Below are 11,064 nucleotides of genomic sequence, written 5' to 3'. Positions count from 1 at the left end.
TCTCCTCACAAACTCTCTTACTCTTATTTTTATTTTCACTTTGCGTTATATTGTGTGTGCTTATGTTACTGAGTCTATTTTATACTGTGCTAAAGAGAGAAGTCATGGCCTGGTGACTCTGAGACACGAATTTAGGGTAAAGGATGGAACCCATTAGCAGTAGTGACAACACAAATTTTCTTTATCATTGTTTTCTTTTTCTCTTTTTTTTTGTCTTCTTTTCTTTCTTTACTTTTGGTTTTCTTTTTCTGATTTTTTTATTGGTATTTTTTAATGTTATATATTTTTTATTTTTTTTTAAAAATTTTGTTTAATGCTAAATGAATCAGATAGAATGATGAGTTTGTTTCTTTTTTTTAAATATTTTTTTTTTAGGATGGAGTTAGTGATAGTAAGAAAGAGAAATACATAAGAAAAGAGAAAGAAGGAGAAAAAGATAAAAAGAGATTAGAAAAATACTAAATAAAATAAGGGAAAGATTAATGGTGATGGTGAGTCTGGTGGGAGGAGATAGTGGTAAAGCAGAGAATAATATAGAAGTGAGAGGTGATAGTTTGATACTAAGCCATCAATTCTGTTTATTACGTAAGTATTTTTTATTTATAGAAACATGATCAATTAATATTTAGACATTTTTGTCAAAATTTTAAATTTTTCGAAGATTAATTTATTTTTGCATTTTTTAGAGATTTTTTTATTAATGTTTAAATTTTTTGGATACTAAATTAATAGTTACCTTCGTTAAAAAATAAACTTATAAAAAACAAACACTTTTACAAACAATCTTACATACATCAATTAAACTGATTTATTTATTCATTATATATTGTTACCCAAGAGGTATTTTTCCACGTAGTACGTAAAATGTTACATTTTATAAAAAAAATTAATGATAAAATAGTAAAATTATGAAAGAAATGGCAATTATGAAAAAAATTCAATTAAAATTCCACATATTCTCCAAAAAAAAAAATATATTATCATAGAAATTTATTTTTATAAAAGTACAGAGAAATAAATAATATGGTAATAGCCGCAAATTATCGAAGAATTTTTTAAAATAAGACCGACAAAATTAAGAATATTATTGCATCGTCTTTTAAAAATGATAGAAAATAGAGTGTAATTGTAACACCCTATCATACAGAGTCTTATGCTTAAGTCATAATTTAGAGATGGCAAGGTATTACGGCCTCTAAAATAAAAATTTAGTACGTATAGTAGTATGAATGATTGATTATAACTAGGAGCCTTTGTAGAAAAAGGGGTAAACAAAAACCGCAACTCGAAAACGTAACACTCCGATCGATAACGTAACGAACAAGGATAACCAACGCGTGATTATGTATATATACAAAGGAGTGTCAAAAACAGGAATATCAAGACTCAAGATCCGGCTGCGAAGATAACCGGTCCGAGCATAACAATATATACATATGATAAAAAAATAAGGAAAACCCCAAGGAAACCCAAAGGGACACAAATACATAAAACCTATTCTCCAAAATCTCCCATAAGAGGAGTCATCACAGTTTGTATTATTTAATGGAGATAAAAGTATCTAAGCAAAACATATAAACCAAAACATAGCCCCGAGAACAAAGGATCTTCGCAAATCTAGAAGTCTCCAGCATGCCTCAGCGGGAAACCTCACGTCCGGTATCTGAAAACCACAAATTCCGCATGGGTGAGAACCAGAGGTCCCCAGCATGGTAACAGCTTCCACATATATAATACATAATAATGGAGGAAAGCCAAAGGCAATCCTAGAACTTCCTCCAGATAATATCAAAGCTTATAAACAAGCTAAACCATAAAGGGCATCTGACTAAGGATTCTTCAGTCTAACTAACACTTCCCTTTCCAATTCCTTCAGACCTCCCAACCACCAGTAGGAGTATAAAGTAGCAAACACAGTTATATCAAGCAAGAAATATACAATTAGGAACAAGTAAGGCATTTAGACAATTAGCAAGTAATATGCAGTCAAATAGGCAATCTCAAACAATTCACATAATATGCATATGATGAATGCCTGTCCCTAGTGGCTGATGATATCATCTGTCGGTTATAGAGCCAACCCGACAAGTCCTGGTAGCTAACCATTGGACTGTCCCTCTGTCATGCATCCCCAACTCGAGTTATACTCGTCATAAACTTGATCATAATCATGATCTATATCCATCACCCTCACTGGTGAATATTTACGGGGGCGAGCTCATCCGGGTCTTTCACAGTGCCCGGCCACACTTATGACATAGGGTCAAAAGAGTATCAAGTCTCAACCTGGAGCACGTGGTGGCTAGCCACTGCTACTACCCAGGGAAACTCGTATCTCCGATAGTGGAAGTGCAAATCACAATTATCAATAATTCAGCATAAACATGCATGAATTCTCATCCATGGATCAACATCCATATCAGCCATTCCGGCTCACGGTTAAATCCATAACCAGCCAATATTCATAGCATACACAGCTATTTCGGCTCACGGTTCAATCCAGAACCAGCCAATATTCATAGCATACACAGCTATTCCGGCTCACGGTTCAATCCAGAACCAGCCAATATATAAACAATTACGACCCTTCGGCCAATGGCATAACCAGCACTTCCACCACCATCCTCCGCATCTCACATAATCATGCTTGATCCTCAATGATCATTCATTTTCCCTTGCTTCACTCGCAAGTTACCACATTCACTAGCCTTTCTTCTCATAGCTAGACAAATCATAATGATTTAAGATATAAGTGGTGAGATCGGAGACTTAGAAGTATGAGATTTGACTTTTATAACTCAAAAATCAACTTTGAGATGAAAACAGGTCCGCGCGTACGCGCACTCCACGCGCACGCGTGGATGGCCTCAAAAACTTCATCGACGCGCAAGCGTCATGCACGCTAACACGTGGATTAAAAATTTGCCAATCGACGCGTACGCGTCAACCACGCGTACGCGTGGGTGTTCTCGTGCCCCAGGCACAACACTGGCACAATTCTGGCATGACTCTCTGGAAAATGGCTGGGCATTGGGTGCAGCACCATCGGCGCGCCCGCGCACATCACGCTCACGCGTGGATGGCATTTTCGGGAAGAATGGCGCGCACGCGCCAAGTGCGCCCACGCGCAAGGGGTCATTCTGCTAAAAATTTTCTAAGTTAAAAGCTGCAGAATTCACCAATTTAAACCCCAATCTTCCAACGGACATAACTTTCTCATTTTAAATCGTTTTTCACCCGTTCTTCGAACGGCATGGACATCCCGGATCCAATTTCATTTCTAAATAGATTTGGCACAAAACAGAGATCCGTAGTCCAAGTTATGTCCCACCAAAGTATGCCCCAAAACCATATTTTTCATAAAAACCACAAAGTGCCATTTTCAAAACAAGCCATTTTCAACTCTTTTCAAAATCAATCAAAACATGCCATTTTCATCCCTTTCCTTTGAAATCAATCAAAATACATCAATTTCAACATCAAGCCTCCTCAACTCACACATTGACACTTTACCACAATATACAAAATCACTATCTCATCATGCTAACCCACTTTACCCAAGTGGCTCAACTCAAATATATTGACATATCATATACTCTTACTCATGCCAATTCTCAACAACACCAAAATTCTAATAAATCATCATTGTACACAATCAATATCATACTCACCATCAACATGGTCCAACCTACAATTCAACCATAACCAATCATCAAGCATATATCACAACATGCATATTTCTCATACATCATACCATCAAGGCATCATTAATCATCATCACATATATGACCACATCATATATCTCAATCATTCAACAACATCAACATTTCAATGCCTATCTTAGGGCCTCTAGCCTAAGTATTTTCTACCACATTACATATTAGATACGGGAAACCGAAACCATACCTTAGCCGATTTTCCCAAGCTCCACCGGAGCACTTCCAAACCACCTATCCACAAGCTCTCAAGGCCTCAACACCTCCAAGAACAGATTTTTCACCACCAAGCCCTTTCCAAGCTTTTCAAAATCACCAATCAAGCTCCAATATCCACACACACACAACCTAAGCCATAACCATCATACCCATACACAACATCTCAAAATCCAAACATCATAAAATCACAAATCACACTAGGGTTGAGAATCTTACCACACCCAAGGTCCAAGGAGACAAGATTAACCTTCTCCTTCAAGAGAGTTGGGTCCTATAACATCAAAGAACCCAAAATCTCAACATTTTTGCTCATAAAACTCGAAAACAAGGCTGGAATTTCGAAGAGAAAAACGTGGCTTACCTCAAGATTAATTGTATGGGTTTTGTAGAGCTCTCCGCGGTGAACGCGTGGCCGCAAACGGAGCGGCAATCGGAGCTCTAGATCAAAAGTTATGGTGATTTGAAGATCAACCAAGGGAGAGAACTTGAGAGAGTGTTCTTCCTCCCTTTCTCTCTAATTTCAGCTTGTGTGTGTAACAAATGAGGAGAGAGAGTGCTGAAAACTAGGGTTTTGGTTAAGTTATGTTGGACCAAGGGCCCACTTTGGGTCCAATTGGCCCGGTTTGGCCCGTTCGGTCCAATCTTGGTCCGAATTCTATAAAATTGGTACCAAAATTCTCGTCTCAATCTCCTCTATCATATTTAGCCATAAAAATCACATTTTAGGCTTTCTAGAATAAATTCTCATTTATGGGTTAATTAGCCGTTAATTAACCGGGTTTTACAGTAATTGATTTGTTTTGTTATTGATAACAGTGCCGACTATCGAATATAACAAAAAAATTAGATTTATTACTAGTTTATATGATTTTGAATTCATTTTTTTGCTTATTATGTTAAATTTTGTGTTTAAAAAAATAAAAAATTATTATTACCAAAAAAATTAAAACAACCCCTGCCCCCACTCCATAAAAATAAAAAGCCGAAGCCATATCCAACATAATTCTGCAAATCTGCAATTAAAATACGTGTTGAAGGGACCATTTTCTGACTTCTTAATTAGATCCAGTATCCATTTATGTATGGACTATTGTCACTCTAGTTCCTACTTGAGTTATTCCAACTGACTTTGATATCCGTGGATAAGCCCCATAATTTCTGTAGGATTTCTTGACCTTGATCCTTTAGATCAATGAATTTCTAAACTTATCCCGTGTCCTTCCAGCTTTGACTGATGTGTGTCTCTAGCAACACCTTTTCCTTTATCAACTCGGGGAGGTATAACTAACGCTTGTTCATCGTTATACTACCCTTCTTCTCGGGTTTCAGAATTAGAAGCCGTGTGTCCATCTTCTAGAATGTCGTCCTCCATCGTACGATGTTGATTACTAGGTCTTCGATAATGGCGCCAATGTTCCGAGACTTACCTAGAACCAAGGTAATTTTGCCCTGAATATGAGGTCCAGACGCCTTTAGGTGAAAGATCCAACGTCTTTTCCTGCAAGGATGAAGCCATCCGAGTTTCTCGTGAGGAGGTGGGGGTGGTACTTAGAAGGAACTCTGATGATTATGTTAGCAAGGTTTTAGAAAGGTTTTTAGTATATTGGACTTTGAAGAATACTTGAGGGTGTTAGAGTATTTGTAAATGTAGAGGTGGAGTCAATAACCACCTTTTGAGTAGTCCTACTTTTGATGGTGGGATGGTTACTCCCTTTTAGTAGGGAAGTTGTTGACATCTCCCTTCTAGATGAATAAGAGAGATAGTATGAATTAGTTACTTATTTGAATAAGTAGAGCTTATTAATTCATCTTGTTGTGCCCAACCTACATGAAGTCGTGTAAATTGGAACAATACTTAGCTTATAGAATGTTGATTGAGTTTTATCCGTTTTAGACCTTTTTTAGGTTGTGGGAATAGTTATTATAAATAATCATAATTAAAAATAAAAAAAAAACAAGTTATCACTATAATAAAAGAATGATATCTGAATAATTAATTAAAAAAAAAAACATTTTGACTATAACTTTTAGGAAAATGTGATACATTGATAACAAAGTTGTAATTTTGGTTATTGGTGTCTGATTAGTTCCTATAACTTCCAAAAGTTAATATTTGATAATGGAATATTTTGTTTTGGGTTTGATATCATTATTACAATTTTGAATTTACAAATACCTGATAAACTTAGGGAGAATAAAGGGGTATAATACATTGTTACGTACCCAAACATTAACTTGTTTATCAAATCTTCTGAAAAAATTAAACAAATATAGTTTTAAAATTTTATTTTTTATTAATGTTTTTGAATTTATTATTTTGGATCAGAAAATTAACTAGTAGACTCCAAAAGTTAAGCAGTTTCATCTGCTGCTATTTTTTTAAATCACCTCAACTATTAATTTAGTATTCGAAGATTTAAACGCTGACAAAAAAAAATTTTAAAAGACACAAAAGACAAATAAATTTTTAAAAAATTAAAAATTTTGACAAAAACATCCAAATATTAATTGTTCACATTTTCGTTAATAAAAAACAGTTACGTGACTAACAGAATTAATGATTTGACTAACTTCATAATTACATGATATTATTAATTATTTTAAAATAATAAAAAAAATTTCAAATAAAAAATTCTATCTCCATTTTCTATCTCTATTCCTTCTGTCACCCCTCTTCATTTCTTACATCTCCATTGCAGGTCTCTCTATTAATGACAATGCCAAAAATAAAAAAAAAGAGTTGGATTTACTATTAATTTATATGATCTTAAATTTGTTCCTTTGCTCCACTTATTATGTTAAATTTTTTGTTTCAAAAAAAGAATAGCCAGAAATTATTATTAAAAAAAAATTAAATCCCCCTAAAGAAAACCCAAAACCATATCCAATCAAATTCTGCAAATCTTGCAATTAAAATACGTGTTGAAGGGACCATTTTCTGACTTATTTATTATTAGATCCAGTACCCATTTATGGACCATGTAGGACGCCTATATCTGCGTGACAAGTTCGTATCAATTTTATTTGTGTCATCCCTTCTTTGCTCAAAGCATTCTCATCCACTGATCTCTTTAATTCCAAATACCCCCAACAACTATAATTAAATGATCTTTTTTCTTTGTCTCGTGATGATGTTGATTTGATTGGAACATATTGTGTTAGTTTTATGCATAGCCGCAAACTTTATGATTATGATAATGGTGTTAATTATTAACTACATACTATATAGATAGATGGCAAAAGAAGCCCTTTGTATTTATCCCTTCATAGATATAGACAATGGAATAGTCACTTTTGCAGGCAAGATTATGATGTAGGGAGATCCAATTAAGAAACCATTAATTAATTGATTAGTATATATAGGGATTAATTAGCATGTAAATTGAAAACAAGTGATTAATGCCAAACTCATAACTAGTTGTTTAATTTGATAGGGGGTTTGGCTTGTTGCTTGATAGGTTGAAAAGTCATTGTTACCATCCACGTGCTTTGAGATTTGGACAATTCTAACGTAGGATTTGATAGGGAGCAGCATGTCTCTCACTACTAATCAATTAAAAAAGAAAAAAAAAGAGATAGCAACGTTAATTATCTATTTTAATATCTTGCGTGAATAATTAGTTTGCTTATTGGTGGTCAAGTATGGTTAATTAAGTACCATATTTAAGTTGAATTTAATATATAAAATGTTAATAATATTCCATGATTCATTTTTTTTACTGAAGATAGAGAAATTTAAACTCGCAACCTCTTAAATGAGTATGAAAAATTATGCCATTTAAATTATAACTTATTAGCATTTTATGATTCAATTTGAACATAAGAAATGATGTATGTTTATATCTTTTTGGCTTAGTATAATATTTTGGCACAATATAGAAAATGGTTAATAAAAGTTTTGAAGAGAGGCTTTTTGAGAATTTTCTTTTTTTAAAGAATGTTGTTGAACAAAAAAATGAATATTCTCATTAAATTAAATTTGTAAAAGACGATTTTTTTGGGCAAAAGAGAGGAGAGGGGTGTGGTTTTGATCTTTTCTATTATAATGCAACATTATATTATCGGGTTTTAAAAATATAAGGGGTTTTAGAGATAGGAAGAAAGTAGTGACAGTAAAAAAGATGGGGGAAGGACAAAATGGGGTTGATTTTGTAGGCCTTACTAAGACAAAAAAAAAAAAAAAAAAAAAGGCAGTATCTATGAATCTTGATTTGAGGTGATAGGAATGTTGATTGGATAGAGGCAGAGGCAGAAGGTGCGTCGGGTGGAATTTTGTATTTATCGAAGAAAAGTATTTTTTAAGAGTTTTAAATATCTAATGGTAGAAGATGGTTGTTTGTTAAAGGAATCATTAACATTTGATGTTTGAGTTTTGTATATGTGTTATATATGAGCTAAATAGGAGAAGAGAAAAACAAGTGTTTTGGGAGGAATTAATGGAAGTCAGGAGATGATAAGGTATACCAACAATGTTTGAAGAGTTTATTTTGGGTCTGGCCACGAAGTAAAGAAGTCTTCGCTTTTTTGTTGCTGCTTACTTGTTGCACGCTCTGGTGTCTACATTGGTTATGTTTCTTTCTTTTTTGTTGTTTGTTGTCTTTTTTCTGTGTCTTTGTTTTGAGATCTCGCACCTCTCTTGGAGACTTTGTGAGTGTATCAATTATTAAAAAACGTTTTTTAATAATCACATTTTTTCTATCGTGATATTATTTTTTTAAAAAGTTTAAACGGATTAGAGGAGACACATGAATAATTATATTTTCTATATGTTCTCTAAAAAAAAAAATCTCTTTTTGGATTTATTTAAATTCTTTTGCATATGATTTTTTTCTTCTTTTATTTATCTTATGTTTAAATTCTTTATTTTAGAGTTCAACAAAAATTGAACCCTAAACTTTTTGATTATGATATCCTGTCATGATAGCACTTTTTTTAAAATTTTAAACTAATAAAAAGAAAGGTAAAGTGTATTTTTTTTTGTCTCTAACGCTTTCGAAATTTTTCTAAATTACCCTTAATATTTAATTCGATTCAATTTTATCCTCAACATTTAAAATTAGTTTTAATTGTATCTCTACTGATAATTTTTTCACAGTAAAACTATTAGTCAATTTTATTTTTCTAATTTTATCCCTATTATCATCATTGTCACCAACACCAATACCATCATCATTGTCACCCGCCACCATATAGTCTACTTCACTCCACCATACATTTACACTTTCCACAACCACTTTCTCCCCTTTCCTCATTACCACCCCCATACACACCACCACCGCCACACATTAGATCCACTTTCACATTCATCGTTAGATCCATTCTCCATTACTTTCTCATTAACATCTTCCACAACTTGGTTTTATATATCTCAAAAAATAATAACCTCCTTTGCAAATTACCTAACTCTTTTCATCAGAAAAAGGTTCTTCCTCAATGTCAAATTCTCCTTCTCCAATATGCTAGATGAAAATTCTGATCTACTCTATTCTCTAATACATTGTTACACTCAACTACTTAATTCAAGTATATCATCTTGAACTGGCTCAAATTATGGTCTAGCCTACAATATCCTAATATTCAAATCTTTATACTCGAGTCATAAATCAATGATAACAAGGTGGTACGACTCTCAAAGTTAATTTATAAATTCACCTTGAGAGGAAATATTAAACGAGAGGCTTGAAAATGAATAAAATAAAATCGCAAATCGAAACACTCACGTATCGATAAAACAGAAGATAAAGCGTGATCGAAAGAGTATAAAGATAAAGCAGCAAAAAAGAATAAAACAAGAACAGGATATAAATATATAACATAAGTAATAACCACTAGTCGCGACCTGCGAAGTTTAGGCCATCAAGGGTACAGAAATAAAATTAGTTTAACAACAGTATTTTTCTATCTCTCCCAAAATATACATAAAGGCCTTTATAGGCAAGTTTTTAAAAGGAATAAATACATAATATAAGTTTTTCAAAACAACTACGGAGAGATTCTAAACAAAAGTAAAGCAAAAATTCAATGATCTTCGCCATCTCATAGATGAAGCACAGCTCACTGCTGAACACCTGGACTTGCATTTGAAAAATAAGAGATATACGGAATTAGAACCCCGGCCCATGGGTTTCCAATAAGGTAAAAGTGCCAAATAAATACTATATAAGGCGACACGAACTTACTAAGTAATCTTAATTCTCCACACAACATTATATCCATCTTAAGTTCTCTCTAATCCACAACTTAGCAACTATCATAAAGGATTTCTAAGTCTAGGTCAACAATTCTCATTCTTTCTCAATTCTCCAATCAAAACAAAACCATAATTAAAATTAGTACCAGGCCTCAGTGTCAACCAACACCAGCATGATACAAACACAAGCAATGCAAACGAGTAATACACAAGTAGATTTAAATAAGGCAACTAGCATATAACCACATAATATGGCATATACAATTAGGCAAACTAAATACAAATAAACAAACCCAAACAAATCAAACATATGAAAATGATGAATGCCTATCCTATGGCTGATGATATCATCTGTCGATTATACAGTCAAACCCGACATATCCAAAGCAAGTGAAATCACTACACTGCATCTACCCAAACAAGTATAACTGGCAAGCGGAATCACTCCACTGTGGCAAGTAGAATCACTCCACTGCAAGTGAATCATTTTCAAAACCATTCTCTTCATACCTCAATCAAAATCAATCGTTCATCACCTCTTAACATCACACTCACCCTCATCATATCTCAATCAAATTCATTCATCCTCATACCTGAATATCATAATCATTTACTATTCATCATCATCATTCATCATCATAATCAATTATCACATTCATCCTCTTCATACATCCCTTTACACTTTGTTCCCCTCTTTTCAATCTATCAACTCATCTCTTTAATTATCGTTTCTAACTCCTCTATCCTTATTTACACAGGCTCTAGACTTTTATTGGGATTTATAAAGGTTATGATGGCTCAAAGAATGGTTAAAAGCTTTAAAAATTCACTTTTAGAAAAAAACAGAGTGATCGCGTACGCATGCACATGCTCACGTACTCATGATTGCAAATTTTCCAAACTCGCGTACACAGACCACCTTTGCGTATGCAGAAGATT

The 11,064-nt window shown here is 33.5% G+C and overlaps 1 long non-coding RNA gene across 1 annotated transcript; it reads right to left on the bottom strand.

Moving 5' to 3' along the window:
- Positions 1-1,327: 1,327 nt before the first annotated feature.
- LOC140173494 (uncharacterized) lies at positions 1,328-4,485 on the bottom strand. The gene is made up of 4 exons (XR_011862522.1): positions 4,297-4,485; positions 4,152-4,206; positions 3,907-4,064; positions 1,328-1,663 (listed from the first exon to the last, which is right to left on the bottom strand). It is a non-coding gene; the product is annotated as an uncharacterized lncRNA (long non-coding RNA).
- Between the last annotated feature and the right edge of the window lie 6,579 nt (positions 4,486-11,064).

Source organism: Arachis hypogaea, chromosome 6 (assembly GCF_003086295.3).
Source record: "Arachis hypogaea cultivar Tifrunner chromosome 6, arahy.Tifrunner.gnm2.J5K5, whole genome shotgun sequence".
NCBI lineage: Eukaryota > Viridiplantae > Streptophyta > Magnoliopsida > Fabales > Fabaceae > Arachis > Arachis hypogaea.
Note: the sequence above shows the minus strand (reverse complement) of the source record. Positions and strands in the feature narration are given on the sequence as shown.